This window comes from Giraffa tippelskirchi, chromosome 11, assembly GCF_054371585.1.
Source record: "Giraffa tippelskirchi isolate mGirTip1 chromosome 11, T2T-mGirTip1v1.2.pri, whole genome shotgun sequence".
Lineage (NCBI taxonomy): Eukaryota > Metazoa > Chordata > Mammalia > Artiodactyla > Giraffidae > Giraffa > Giraffa tippelskirchi.
The window spans coordinates 118,136,935-118,152,153 of NC_137285.1; the positions used below are offsets into that span (position 1 = coordinate 118,136,935).

General features: G+C 40.9%; 1 protein-coding gene across 13 annotated transcripts in view; it reads left to right on the forward strand.

The window, feature by feature from the left end:
- The window catches only part of TRIM66 (tripartite motif containing 66), a 60,182-nt gene that overhangs the window by 990 nt on the left and 43,973 nt on the right, over nt 1–15,219 (forward strand). For 3 of the 13 annotated variants that reach the window (XM_081540746.1, XM_081540739.1, XM_081540759.1), the window contains exons 1-2: nt 3,035–3,108; nt 9,725–9,846. The gene's annotated coding sequence lies outside the window, so the exon portion shown is untranslated. Of the gene's footprint in view, nt 1–2,264; nt 2,426–3,034; nt 3,109–8,639; nt 8,766–9,724; nt 9,847–15,219 lie in introns of those variants that run through there. The other 10 variants (XM_081540743.1, XM_081540740.1, XM_081540757.1 and 7 more) reach the window with 8 other exon arrangements.

A 15,219-nucleotide genomic window follows, 5' to 3' on the forward strand; every position in this document is an offset into this window, starting at 1 on the left:
CCCTCAGTGTGCCCACCCGGTCTCTTCTCTCTCTGCTCCCTTTGAAATCTTCGTAGATGTCTCTACCACCCTCTGGAACTTGCTCGGCCCACACTCCTGAGTGGGCTCAAGGTCTTCCTTTCTCCTTTGCCCTTGTGCCATTGCCCTGGACATTTCAGTTTAAACAAGCTCCTTTCAGGGACCTCTACACCAGGTTGCTTTAGGGTTCTTTGTTCTCCAGACTGTAAATCTACCCGTCCATTTTAATTTTCACTGGAACCTACTTAGCATGCGCGTGACCTCGTCTTCTGGACCAGAGAACCGCTCCTGGATCTGGACTTTGTGCAAGAGTCTCATCTTGTAGAACTCTGACTCATTCAGTTATAGTTGCTTACCTCTCCCCACTGTGCTACCTTAAAATCTACCACAAAACTCTTCTACTTGTTGATCTATATTTGTCTTTCCTACCATACCAAATTCCTTAAAGGCTGGAGAATTGTTTTCTTTTACCCATACACTCCTAGCTCCTGGCATGAAGTACATGTTCAACAAATGATCCTTAAGTGAATGAATGCACCTGTTCTCGCCTCCCTTTGTAGACTAAAGTGGAAGAGGCATCTCTCCCGTTTTAAGTCTTAACCAGTGTTCAGGATCACCTTCCTCAGTTAACTCTAGTGTGTGCTGTGTGTGTGAATTTTCTGTGCCTTGTTCCCTTCAGCTGAAATATAGTTTAGCTAAAGTTGTTTAGCTTGTTTCTGTTTATTACCTCTGCTCTTTCCTTTTCAGCCAGGCTCAGATGGTAAAGTGCGTACAATGCGGGAGACCCGGGTTCAATCCCTGGGTCGGGAAGATCTCCTGGAGAAGGAAATGGCAACCCACTCCAGTATTCTTGCCTGGAAAATCTCCTGGATGGAGGAACCTGGTAGGCTACAGTCCATGGGGTCGCAAAGAGTGGGACACGACTGAGCGACTTCACTTTCCCCAAAAGAATAGTCAACAAATCCTGTTAATGCTAGCTTCCCATTCATTGTTCAATCCACTGCAGTCTGGCTCTCAGCCCCATTATTTCAATGAAATTGCTCTTACCAGTGTCATCAATTAACCAAACACCAAACTGAATGGCCCCTTCCTCATACCACTTGTTTTTTCTGTTTTACTTTACCCATTTGACTTCTTTTTCTAGCTCATCTCTTGCCTTCTCCATCTTCCCTTCAGGTTCTTCTAACTTTGTCCACCATTTAAATATTGGTGTTCTTCAGCCTTCTGCCTGTCCCCCTCTTAACTTTTCATAGTACACAGTCTTCTTGGGTGAACTCGTCTTGAGTGGCTTCAATTTACATCTCTGTTGCTGAGTTCCACAATCATATTCACTTATGGTTAATTTCTGGTTAGTGTCTCAGCCATTCTAAGATAAACTAGATAGACAAATCCAAAGACTTGACTCTTTTCCAGCTCACTGGTGCCTTCCTTATTCTATATCTTGGTGAGCAGCCTTGGCAACCTATATAGTGATGTCAGGAAGACTTGAAAATTGTCCCCGAACATTCTTTTCCTCTAATACATTGTCATCATGTCCTTTTTTCTATACCTATCCTCCTTTTTTAGCCTTTGTGCTAAAAAGCACAGCTTTCATTAACACCCTTATCATATCTCTTATCTGGAGTTCAGCACCCTGTTGTGATCACCCTGTCTGCATTCTAAACCTCCTCCAATCCCTCCATCCTTCACACCTCTGTCAGGTTAATCTTTCCAAAATGACTTTCATCCTTTCACTTCATAAAAATGTTTGGGACAGAACTCCCTGTTAGCTACAGAATACAGCCCACTTGCCTTTCCAAACTAACCTGAGCTTCTTCCCTACACAAGCTTCCTACTGCAGCCAAACTTGGTACATCCCTTCTACCTTTTTTCCTGTGCTAGTGTCATTTCTCATGCCTGGAGTACTTATCTTTTTCCTAACCAGATGCCCTGAAGTTTCTTCAACCTTTAAGTCCTACCTTACATTCTGCTTCTTCAAGAACACTCCAGTCCACAGTAAGAATAGCCAAATACACCTTGCAGTTTACAAAACATGTCTGCCTGAGTGGGCAACTCTATTAGCCCCATTCTGTGAATGAGAGAGTTGAGACACAGAAGGTTGATTGATTTGCCAGAGGCTACAGAGCAGCTGCGATTCAGAGCCTAGACCTAGCGTTAGGTTTTTCTTCAGATCTCTTGCTTTTTACTCAGTGATCACTCCCTCTCTGACCTCACAGCATTATGGTCTTCATCACTCCCTCAATCCTTATTCACACACTGTCTGTACTAGCACAAAGAGCCTTGAGAGTTGGGGGCAAGGCCTAAGAGACATCATCCTCTATTTGACATCAAAAGTGACCTGTAAGTGCACAAGTAATGAGCTGAGCTACCTGGAAACTACCCTTGGTAAGATGGTCTGTGAATGGAGGTAAGCTGGGCAGAGTTTGGGGAATGAAAGGTTACCTTCAAGTGTCTAATAAATAGGAACTGGAGCAAGGACCAAGATAGATAGCCCAGGGTGTGGAGGTAGAGTGGTTGATGGGACACTGCTTCTGGATAGTTGTGTCAGGTTTCTTGGTTACAAACGGGCTACATCTATCCCTCAGGCCATCCATCTGAATGGAAAGCCTTCCTGAGTGGCCCAGCACTATAGTTGGGTTCTGTGTTCATCTGACATTCTTGTTATTGATAGTTTGATCTCCAGGGTAGGGAGAGTGCCCTGGACAGTTGTCTGCTTTTGGTTTTCTAGCCAGCTCCCTCTTCTTCCCAAGGTAATCATGTAACTTTAACATAAGGTTCCCGTGGGGTTTGTCAGTGTGGGTCAGTTTCCCTGGGTCAGCCAGCTCTGAGAGAGCTAACAAAGCTGAATTCTGTATATGCAAAGTTAAGTAGAGCTAGACATGAGGTACTGGGTGACCTCACCGGGCACATGGGGCATGAACCTGGGCATGACCCCTGAGAGACCTCTTTCTCTGTGACATCTCTTCTGAAGTAGAGCATGGCCTGTGACATCTTAGACACGTGGACTCTTCTCAGAGAGTCAGGGCCTCAGAAAATGCCTGTGAAATGAGCAGAAGGGAGACAATGCTGGGCAGCAGCCTGGTGAAACAGGTATTTGCAGTGCTGACCTTTTTACTCCCTCAGCCCTCTCTCCAGGTGGCCTTGTGAACACACTGCCACCCTGAAGAAGGCCCTGGTGGTCCCTTTCTCTTCCTTTCCTCTCTGGGTTCCTGATTTCATCAGTGATCCTTCAGACAGCAACAACAGCTTGGGTGCATCCAGCCTTGCTTTCTTGCTCTCCATCTTTAGATTCGTACATTTGGAAATATTATATTGCTCTCCTTTTTCAAGTGGGGCTTCACTGGTGGCTCAGACAATAAAGAGTCTGCCTGCAGTGTGGGAGACCCAGGTTCGATCCCTGGGTTAGGAAGATCCCCTGGAGAAGGAAATGGCAACCCATTCCAATATCCTTGCCTGGAAAATTCCATGGACGGAGGAGCCTGGCAGACTACAGTTCATGGGGTCACAAAGAGTCGGATACAACTGAGCGACTTCACTTTCTTTTCTTTCTCCGTTTTCAAGTAGAGGATTGTTAATTTAAGATGGGACGAGTCAGAGTGTCTTTTCTAAGTGAGAATTTGAGAGAACTCAGATCTGAATTTACTTCAGAAAGACTTTTAAAACTTAACATGTAATAGAAAAGACAAAACATGAAAGAAAAATTTGAAAAAATATAAGTGCAAATATCTCAAATTATAATACCTTACAATACTGTTTTCATGTCTGATTATTACCTTTCAGTTGTTATTCACGTGGAGACATAGCTATCTGCAAAGCTGATGATCATAGTATACAAATCCTTTTGTATTCTGTTTTTGGTTTAATACTATTACATTTTTTCTGTATCACTACCCAGTATTCACGATTATTATTTTTAACAGCTAGTAGTTTATCTTCAGCACATACTATAATTTACTAAGCCATTTTCTCATGTGTTTTCTTTTTTTTTTCTTATTGTTCTCATTGTGTTCTTTGCTATTGGAGAAAATGATGCAATGAACATTGGTGTATATGTGGCTTTTTTCTTCTTCTGTTGAATAACTTGTCTAGGATAAATTCCCAGGAGTGAGATTACTGTATTATAGGATATGAACATTTTTATGATTCATTTTATGTTACTATATGTATGTGTATTTTTTCCAAATGGATTGTACCAATTTATGCACCATCAGCACGTATGGTTTCCAGTTTAAACTACACCAGGTTCAGGGTTTTTGCTTGTTTTATTTTGTTTTTGCTTTTATCAGTAGTTTTTGATATACCCACAATATGGCATTTAGGGGAAAATTCATAGGACCACACAAGGTTTTCTTCATCACAAAGTAAAAATAAATGTAATTCGAGGACTAAGAGTCCTTCCTTTCTGTGTTGGATAGATTTGTAAAAAAAAATCTCATTGTTCTATGTGGCAAATGCATTCCTAACAGCTTTGTTGGAAGCTAGGATGGAAAACCCTGCTGCCGTTAAACTCAGAATAGCAAAATGTGAAGGGAGGAATGCCAGGATCTTTGAGGGCAGTTCATCCAATAGCACAATGAATTCAATTGCTCTTGAGTTTTATTTTAGATGATAAAATTCATGGAAAGAACACAAAAGTTCTGGTTCATTTCCTACCCCTGTTTTCACTAGCTGAATGATTTTGAACAAGTAGCATTTTCTCTTTCAGTCTTAGTTTATTTGTCTGTATAATGAAAAAATACTGTGATTCATTCATTCACTTTAGAAATATTTATTGAGCACATGCTGTGTATTCAGACACTATGTATAAGTGCCAGGCAGTGAGGGGAAGGTACTATGGTGAACACAAAAGACAAAGTCCTGCCCTAGGACTGTATCTAAAACAGGCAATGAACAAGTACACAAATAAATAAAGTATCACAATCAACACAGTCTAGCGTAGAGTAGGTACTCTCTCTTTACTTGGTGTTTCTCCCTCCCATTTTTCCCCCTAAAATACTATTTTGATGATAATTTGTTCTGTACTACCCATGCAAAAAATCTTTGAAATTCTAACTCCCAGTATGGTACAGAGTGACTTGCTCTGTTATTCCTTGGCCAGGTTACAAAAACCCAGTTAATCTCTCCCTTCTCTCACCTCTGGGTATGGAATCTTAAGGGAGATGGTTTGTAAGCAAGATAACATACGTGAGGTTTCCCATCTGTCTTTCCAGTCTTTCACTTTAATTTAGTTCAAGTCGCTTCATGGCTTAAAGTGGAGGTCGTAAGCTGATCGCTGGTATACTTTGTTTGACTCATGCTGTTTCCGTATGGTTTTTTTTATTTATTTAATTTAGTTGGTTGTCAACATTTAAACATTTTTTAAAATTTTGGATTTCTGGTGTTTTGGAAAAACTAAGACTTGGCAACACTGGACCCCCAAGGCTCTTCACTCTTTATATGACTAACCCCTGGAGGCATTTGAATTGGTACCCCTGGCTTAAGTTACGTTCTGCCAAGCAAGCCCCTTAACTTTCCCAGGTCAGGGGATATAGGAAGGAGAGAGAAGAGCTAAATAATGGTGAAAAGGAAGAAGGGGATAGAAAAGGGAGCATTTGGCCGTCCCTCGCTTATCTTCAAACCAGAGACTCATTGCATGTGCATGCTCAGTCATGTCTGACTCTGCAGCCCCATAAACTGTAGCCCACCAGGCTTCTCTCTCCATGGAATTTTCCAGGCGAGAATACTAGAAGTATGGATACCATTTTGTACTTCAGGGGATCTTCCCGGTCCAGGGATAGAACTCGTGTCTACTGTGTCTCCTGCTTTGGCAGGTGGATTCTTTACTATTGTGCCACCTGGGAAACCAGAGACTCATTGCTGTGCCTTTAATTTAACCTTTACCCTCATAGAGTTAATTCAATTGCTCTTCTAAGACAGAAATCAAATACTTACTACTTTATATTCTTACCCTGAGTTGTGCCCACTGGTTTGGAAAGCCATGCCATTTCCTCAGATACCCAGAATGGTCATTCAGAGTCTATTGCAACTGTTCTCAAAGTGTGGTCTAAAGGCCCATGGAGGGGGTCCCTGAGACCCTTTCAGGGGTTCCACAAGGTCGAAACAATTTTCATAGTAATACTAAGATGTTATTTGGCCTTTTTACTGGGTTGACATTTGCACTGATGGTGCCAAAGTCAAAGATGATGTGTAAAACTGCTGGTATGTGTGTTCTTCACAGCCAGTCATTTGCTTGTAAAAGAAGATAAAAAGAGAAGAGCCAGTTTCACTGAAGAACGTCCATGTTTATTAAATTTCAATCCTTGAATACAAGTTTCTTTAATATTCTGTGTGCAGAAATAAGAAGTATGCGTAAAGCACCTCTGCTGTTTATCAAAGTGAGGAACTGTAGTTGTGTCACTATTTGACTTGCATGCTGCACTAGCTTTATTATTATTTTGTAGAATACTAGTTTCATTTGAACAACTGAGACAAACTGTGATTATTCAGGCTTGGGAATTTGGCAGATATTTTCTTTAAAAATGAAGTGAGCCTATCACTTCAAGGAAGAAAACACTGTATTTGTTGCCAATGATAAAATTTGAGCTTGCAAGCAAAAATTAGAATTCTAGTAAAGTTATAGCTGCCTCCATGAATTTGACAACTTCATAACATTTACAGAATTTTCTGATGCAATTAGAGGTGATATTAAAGAGTGACTTTTTTTCTGTCATGAAATATGTCAGTATTTGGAGTATTTGCATAAATCATTGAACCAGTATTTTCCAAGTCAATGCTTGGTGTTGTAAAAATTATGCCTGGGTTAAAGAGCAGTTCAAAGTGTTAAAAGTAGACCAGTGGCTGGTAATGTAACAAGATAAGAAAAGTTCACTGATGTAGTATCAGATTCCACTAACCTTGAAGAAACTACTGCTCTTGGATAGCCTCTGCCTGCAGTAGCTTGAAGCAGGACTTCCATTCCTGGTTAGAGATTGAAGTCAGGCTACGGCAGTGAGACCACTGAATCCTACCACTAGACCACCAGGGACCAGTGGCCGGTGACAAGGTTCTGGCCAGTCAGTTGTGTAGAAATGAATTTCCACATAGAGAAGGAAAGTAGTGAAGCAAGTAAAGTGTTACTAGGAAGCAAAAGGGTACATGTGGATAGACACTTGGGTGGGCTCAGGGAGAGAGCTTGCCCTCGTGGTAGTTTAAATCACTTTTATGAGGCATTTCTTCTGGATTTCCTTTGGCCAATCATCACTGCCTTATTCTGAGTCCATATTTAGTTTATCTCAGGGTCCTCTGATGTGTGTACGTGCATGTCTTAGCCAAGATGGATTCCAGTGAAGAGGCCTATGGGGTAGCTTGACATCTCTTACTATGAATTGATGCCCTCCCCTTTTGACCTCCAGAGAGCTTTACTGTGTGTGTACAGTCAGGAAGGTCTCCTTGACTTCCAGAATGAGGAATAGGGGGTCTTTTATGTCTTATTTGGACAGGGCTTAGCTTCTCCTCCCTCCTGCTCTTTTTGAGTATCTGTCCACAGTGGACGAACTTCATCTGCCCAGCCTGGGGCCCATCTCTCTCCTGACTCACTACCACTTGTTAAATTTTGGTGTACTACCAAAGAAGATTATCCACAATTATCTGATAAGGCTATTAAAATACTCCTATCTTTTCCAACCGTATAGCTGTTTGAGGCTGGATTTTCTTCATATACTGTAAACAAAACAACATGTAAAAGATTGACTGCAGAAGCTGATGTGGGAAGCCAGCTTCTATTAAGTCTTCTGCTAAGCCAGACATTAGGTTTGCAAAAAGGCAAAAATAATGTCACTCTTCTCACTAAATTTATTATTTGAAAGTAATTTTTCCTGAAAAGTATGTTATTCATGTTGACTTGTAATAGGTTTATTGTGTTTTAATGAATTAATATTTTAAAATTATCTCACTTTTAATTTATAATATGGTAAATGGCAGTAGATATAACCACGTAAGTAAAATCTCTTTGGAGTCCTCAATAGTTAAAATAAGTAAAGTGGTTCTAAGACTAAAAGGTTTGATAGTCTCAAAGTCTGGCGAAATAAACTTATCCACATTTAAATCTTTTAAGAGAGATTGTCCTCACCTCCATCAGGGCTGCTACTGTGGCTGTACTCTGGGAAGTAACTGCCCTTAGAGCCTCAGAATGAATTCAGGATAAAAGCCTGTCTGTTACTTTATTTAGTGGCATCTTGCTGGGCTCCCAAGAAGCCTGGCCTCCCCTGCCTCCTCCTTTGTCCTTAATGGGCTTGGCTCCCAAAGACTGTGAATTGAAGTGACAATTCTCTTAAATTTGCATAATTACAGAGCTCTGGATTTGAATTAAATGAATTTTGTGTTTGTTTTTTTATAAATAAGTACAAATATAAAACTAGGTGCACTCTTTCTACTTTTATACAATTACAAAACCTAAAACAGTTGATAAATGATAAAAAACCAAAACAGTCAAACTAACAATGTTAATTTCTTTTGCCCATGATGTGTTGCTAAGCAAAATTGTCACCTCAGCTTAAGTGAGGTGCACCCTGTTGTGGCTAAATTTAGCAAACTTGTGCCACAATGATGGTGGCCCAGTTTCCCCACTACCTTCTCTATTCCAGGTTCTATGGAACATTCATCATCGGGCACCCTGATTTAATTTAGGCTTCCTGTGGCAGGAATCCGTCGTTTACATATTATCTGCTCCTTTTTCTTCTCATTATCCTGAGACAAAGTAACACCGTTTGGTATGAACTAGATCCTAACTTTTTAACACTGCCTCTAAAATCCCATCATGGTGGATATATAGATGACCCAGAATATTTATACTTTAAAAAGTTCATCAGAATGAAACATTAATTTACAAAAGTTGTTGGAGAGAACTCATGAGGACATGTGTGTGGGCCTCAGCTTGAGAAATATTTCAGTTAAGAGAATAAGAGTCTGAAATCAGACTGACCTGGATTTGAATTTGAACTCTGCTATTTACCATCTGTCTTTGTGTCCCATTACCCCAGTTCTCTGAACCTCATTTTCCTCAGCCTGTCTCTGATGGTTTTATTTAATTTTTTAAGATACAATCCCTATCTCCAAGGATAATTGGGAAGATGGAGATAAAGTATATAAAGCACCTGGCATAAACTTGGCATTTAGTAAATTTCCTTCTCTTTTCCAAAATGAAATCTTGGCTCAAGCTTGTCCATTGATAAGCACAGAAATATCTGGGACATTTTTGAAGGCAAACCAACCCTGTAGGACACACACAACCTAGCAGACCCCTCCATGCTTTGTCTTCCCGGCAGAAATCGGGACTGTCTTTTGGGCCCAAGTGAGAGTTCGGACTGTGCCCTGTTGTAGGGCATGAGCCTCCAGTTCTAGGGACGGATGCAGCCTGGACTTCTGAGGCCTTGGTTTCTGTGTCCTTTCCATCCCTCACCCCAAAGAAGTAAATCACTCCCCTTTGTGCTTCACTTACAGGGAGTAGAACTTGTTTGCTCTATTCACTACTTCACACTTGAGAATATTAATGGAAAAGCCCCAGTTCTGGGCACATGTGTGGGCACAGATACAGGCGTGAGCTTTATGGGGCAGTCACTAATGGACCAGTTCTGGGCACATGTGTGGGCACAGATACAGGCGTGAGCTTTATGGGGCAGTCACTAATGGACAGATGGAGGCTACACTGATCTGCTCATTGTGCCAACAGGACCTGCACAATGTGGATGCCCGGCTTCTACCCTGTTAGCATTTGCTCTGTAAGAATTGCTTCCAGTGCTTGATCCAGGAGCTAGAGCAGGTTGCTGGGGTTCAATGGGACTGTCCCAGATGGTAAGTACAAAGGCACCACAGGTTCACTTCCATCTCTGAAACAGTTCTTTTCCCATTTCATAGGAATTGAGTTTCAGGTGTAGAAAAGAATCAGAATTTAAAAGCCCACGGGATACTCATTGCTGAAAGCAACTCTTTGGGGAATCTGTGAGACAAAGCAAATCCTCTTGCTGCTTAATAGATCTGTTTTGTAGGCTGGGATTTTTCATGTTTGGGATTCCTTTAAATTGGTGGCAGACTAAAAAACCTGGAGGATTTGATTCAGGGTTTGGCTGCCTCCCCAGAAGGAGAGGATGTGTCCTGACCCACTAAACTTCCGAAGCAGGGGAAGAATAGCTGGGCCCCTCAGGTCTGTCAGGAAGATTTTGAACAGACTTGCACTGACTAATGAACCATTCACCATCTATGCTGAACCCGCCTCCTACTGCAGGGAGGAGCTTGTGCCTTTCTTCTGAACATCAGGTTTCCTAGGAGACAATCTCATTGAGAACTGTGAAGCCCTTGGAGACAGCAGCCAGGTCCCTTCATTTCATTATTCTAGAACAAGGCATGTTACATTGGTGCATTGAGTGTCTGCTGAATGAACTTGTGGGATGAAAAAGCCAAATCAGTTGACAGCATTTAAAAACATCATTTTTGTTTGTTTTGTTGTCTGCAGTATTTTTAAAGTGATTTGTAGCACAGGTCTAGGTTATCCGAGGCATTAGACCATTGCGGGTATTTTGAGATCTGAACTTTGAGATCTTTAAACCTTGAACAAGCTACCTAACCTCCCTTAGTTCTCTGTTGAGAGTTTGGAGTACATAAAAGATGTGGGCTACTTAGATTTTTTAAATTAATATGTGATTTTTAAACTTAACCACTTCAACTTAGTTCTTCCCTAAGCTTTTAATTTTAACTTACAAATCTTATTCTATTTATTAATATAGAAAATTTAACAGTCATTTTAAAAGGACCTTTCATTCATATTTGAACATATTTACAGTTAATATTTGCTTTTATAAATTAATTTTTTTAAAAATCTATTGTCTAGCAAATAAACATTCTAAATTACTTACTCTTGGAAATACAGTAAGTTAAATTTATAAAAATGGAGACTTTTTTTTTTGTGGCTTTGTTTATACTTTATTGTTCATGCATGGTATTAAAAACACAAGTAGATTCTTACATTATGTAGTAAAAAAAAAAACCAAAAACAAAACAGAATCTAGCTATCAAAGTTGCATTGGAGGATCTAAACAGGGTGCTTTGAGGCTGGTTAAACACTCCCCCACCCCACTCCCCCAGCCCCGCGCTCCCCCTGACCCTGGAGCTGGCTTGGAGGAATCCTTGGACCCTGACTCTCCCATGGTACTTCCTATAGGAAAGCCTTTGTGATTGCCGACAATCCAATTTCCCAAGGCCCAGAAAGTACTGGAGGACACTGTTCAGTTCAGTTCAGTTCAGTTCAGTCGCTCAGTCGTGTCCAACTCTTTGCGACCCCATGAATTGCAGCACGCCAGGCCTCTCTGTCCATCACCAACTCCCGGAGTCTACCCAAACCCATGTACATTGAGTCGGTGATGCCATCCAACCATCTCATCCTCTGTCGTCCCCTTCTCCTCCTGCCCCCAATCCTACCCAGCATCAGGGTCTTTTCCAATGAGTCAACTCCTCGCATGAGGTGGCCAAAGTATTGGAGTTTCAGCTTCAACATCAGTCCTTCCAATGAACACCCAGGATTGATCTCCTTTAGGATGGATTGATTGGATCTCCTTGCAGTCCAAGGGACTCTCAAGAGTCTTCTCCAACACCACAGTTCAAAAGCATCAATTCTTTGGCACTCAGCTTTCTTCACTGTCCAACTCTCACATCCATACATGACCACTGGAAAAACCATAGTTTTGACTAGACGGACTTTTGTTGGCAAAGTAATGTCTCTGCTTTTAAATATGCTATCTAGGTTGGCCATAACCTTCCTTCCAAGGAGTAAGCGTCTTTTAATTTCATGGCTGCAATCACCATCAGCAGTGATTTTGGAGCCCAAAAAGATAAAGTCTGCCACTGTTTCCCCATCTATTTCCCATGAAGTGATGGGACCAGATGCCATGATCTTAGTTTTCTGAACGTTGAGCTTTAAGCCAACTTTTTCACTCTCCTCTTTCACTTTCATCAAGAGGCTCTTTAGTTCTTCCTCACTTTCTGCCATAAGGGTGGTGTCATCTGCATATCTGAGGTTATTGATATTTCTCCCAGCAATCTTGATTCCAGCTTGTGTTTCTTCCAGCCCAGTGTTTCTCATGATGTACTCTGCATCTAAGTTAAATAAGCAGGGTGACAATATACAGCCTTGACATACTCCTTTTCCTATTTGGAACCAGTCTGTTGTTCCATGTCCAGTTCTAACTGTTGCTTCCTGTCCTGCATACAGGTTTCTCAAGAGACAGGTCAGATGGTCTAGTATTCCCATCTCTTTCAGAATTTTCCACAGTTTATTGTGATCCACACAGTCAAAGGCTTTGGCATAGTCAATAAAAGGGGTAACACTAAATGGACCTGCTTTTTGAAGAAATATGGAACATGCCCCTACTCCCCTTTTTAGGATAGAGCCTGAGGAGACACATAGCTATTTTTATTTGTGGGGCTATTTTGGAACAATATCAAGCCTCTTCATAAAAGTGAAAGAGAGGCATTAGTCTCCCTTCTGCTGCTGCTGCTGCTGCTGCTAAGTCGCTTCAGTCGTGTCCCACTCTGTGCGACCCCATAGACAGCAGCCCACCAGGCTCCACCGTCCCTGGGATTCTCCAGGCAAGAACACTGGAGTGGATTGCCATTTCCTTCTCCAATGCATGAAAGTGAAAAGTGAAAAGTGAAAGTGAAGTTGCTCAGTCGTGTCTGACTCTTAGCGACCCCAGGGACTGCAGCCTACCAGGCTCCTCCGTCCATGGGATTTTCCAGACAAGAGTACTGGAGTGGGTTGCCATTGCCTTCTCCGAAAAATGGAGACTCTTGAGTATGTCTTAAAAGTTCCAGGACTGTTGCATTTTTATCCAGAATATGTAAAGAGCTGTTACAACTCAACAGTGTAAAAATGGGCAAAGAATTTGAATAGACATTTCTCCAAATAAGATACTATCACTAATATTTAGGGAAATACAAGTCAAAACCATGATGAGATATGACCTTACATTTGTTAGGATGGCTGCTATTAAAATAAAGAACAGAAAATAACGAGTGTTTGTGAGGATGTGGAGAAATTGCAATCCTGTGCACTGTTGGTGGGAATATAAAATGTTGCAGATTCCATGGAAAACAGTATGGTGGTTCCCCAAAAAATTAAAAAATAGAATTACCAGCAATTCCACTTCTGGAGTTAAAAGCAGGGACTAGAAGAGAGATTTTTATGCCTGTGTTCATAGCAGCATTCTTTGCAACAACCAAAATGTGGAAGGAACCTAAGTGTCCCTGGCCAGATGAATGGATAAACAAATGTGGTATCCACATAAAATGAAATATTATTCAGCCTTAATAAGGAAGGAAATTCTGACAAATGCTACAACATGAATGACCTTTAAGAACATTTTGTTAAATAAGCCAGTCACAAAAAGACAAATATTCTATGATTCTGCTTACATGAGGTACGTAAAGTAGCTAAATTTACAGAGATAGAAAGTAGAACGGTGATTGCCAAGGGTGTAAGGAGGTGGGGATGGAGAATTGTTTAATGATATAGACTTTCCGTTTAGTGTTTTTAAAATTTTTTAATTATTTTATTGGAGCATAGTTGATTTACAATGTTGTTAATTTCAAGTTCTGCCCATTTTTTAAATCAGGATTTTGTGGAGTTGTATGACAACTTTATATATTCTGGACACTAGACCCTTATCAGATAAATGACTTGCGAATATTTCCTCCCTTTCCATGGTTTGCCTTTTTGCTTTGTTGATAGGGTACTCTCAATATAGTGAAAGTTTAAAATTTTAAAGTTCCATGTACCTATCTTTTGTTTTCTGTGCTTTTGGTGTCATATCCAGGAAATTATTGTCAAATCCATTGTCATAAAACTTCCCTCCTATGTTTTTTTCTAAGAGTTTTATAGTTTTAACTCTCATGTTTAGGTCTTTGGTCTCACTTAAGATTTTTACAATGAACTAATTATGCATATCTCAAGGCTTTGTTTGACTCTAAAATCAGAAACATTCAAAAACTAAGATTATGGCATCCAGCCCCATCAGTTCACGGCAAATAGATGGGGAAACAGTGGAAACAAGTGATAGTCTTTATTTTCTTGGGCTCCAAAGTCACTGCAGATGGTGATTGCAGCCATGAAATTAAAAGATGCTTGCCCCTTGGAAGAAAAGTTATGACAAACCTAGACAACTTATTAAAAAGCAGAGACATTACTTTGCTGACAAAGGTCCATATAGTCAAAGTTATGGTTTTTCTAGTAGTCATGTATGGATGTGAGAGCTGGACTGTAAAGAAGGCTGAGCGCTGAAGCATTGATGCTTTTGAACTTTGGTGCTGGAGAAGACTCTTGAGTCCCATGGACAGCCAGGAGATCAAACCAGTCAATCCTAAAGGAAATCAACCCTGAATATTCATTGGAAGGACTGATGCTGAAACTGAAGTCCTAATACTTTGGCCACCTGATGAGAAGAGCCGACTCATTAGAAAAGACGCTGATGCTGGGAAAGATTGAAGACAGGAGGAGAAAGGGATGACAGAGGATGAGATAGATAGATGGCATCACCAACTCAATGGACATGAGTTTGAGCAAGCTTCAGGAGATGGTGAAGGACAGGGAAGCCTGGCGTGCAGTCCATGGGGTCTCAAAGAGTTGGACACGACTGAGCAACTGAACAGCAATAACAAAAGTCAGAAAACTAAATTATACTAATGACAATTATTAGAATCATGGTGTTTGTTGCCAAGTTATTTTAAGCGCAAGGGAGAATGAAAATATAAGCTTTGGTGTCAATATATCTGGGCATCTGAGTGTGAGTCCTAATCTGCATGTGTGTTCAGTTGCTCAGTCGTGTCCCAGTCTTTGCAACCCCATGGGTTGCAACCTGACAGGCTTCTCTGTCCATGGAATTTTCCAAGCAAGAATGCTGGACTGGGTTGTCATTTCTTTCTCCAGGAGATCTTCGAACCCACATCTCTTGGGTCTCCTACATTGGCAGGTGGACTCTTTACCATTGAGTCACCTGGAAAGACCCAAGTCCTAATCTACCTACCGCTTAATAGTTGCATAATTTGGTAAGTTTTCCTGCCTGTAATATGGAGATGATAATAGTAGTAATTAATTTATAGGCTTGTCATGAAGAGGAAGTGAGAACATACACAGAAAACATTCTGTCCTGTGCCTCGGATATAGTAAGAGCATTATAT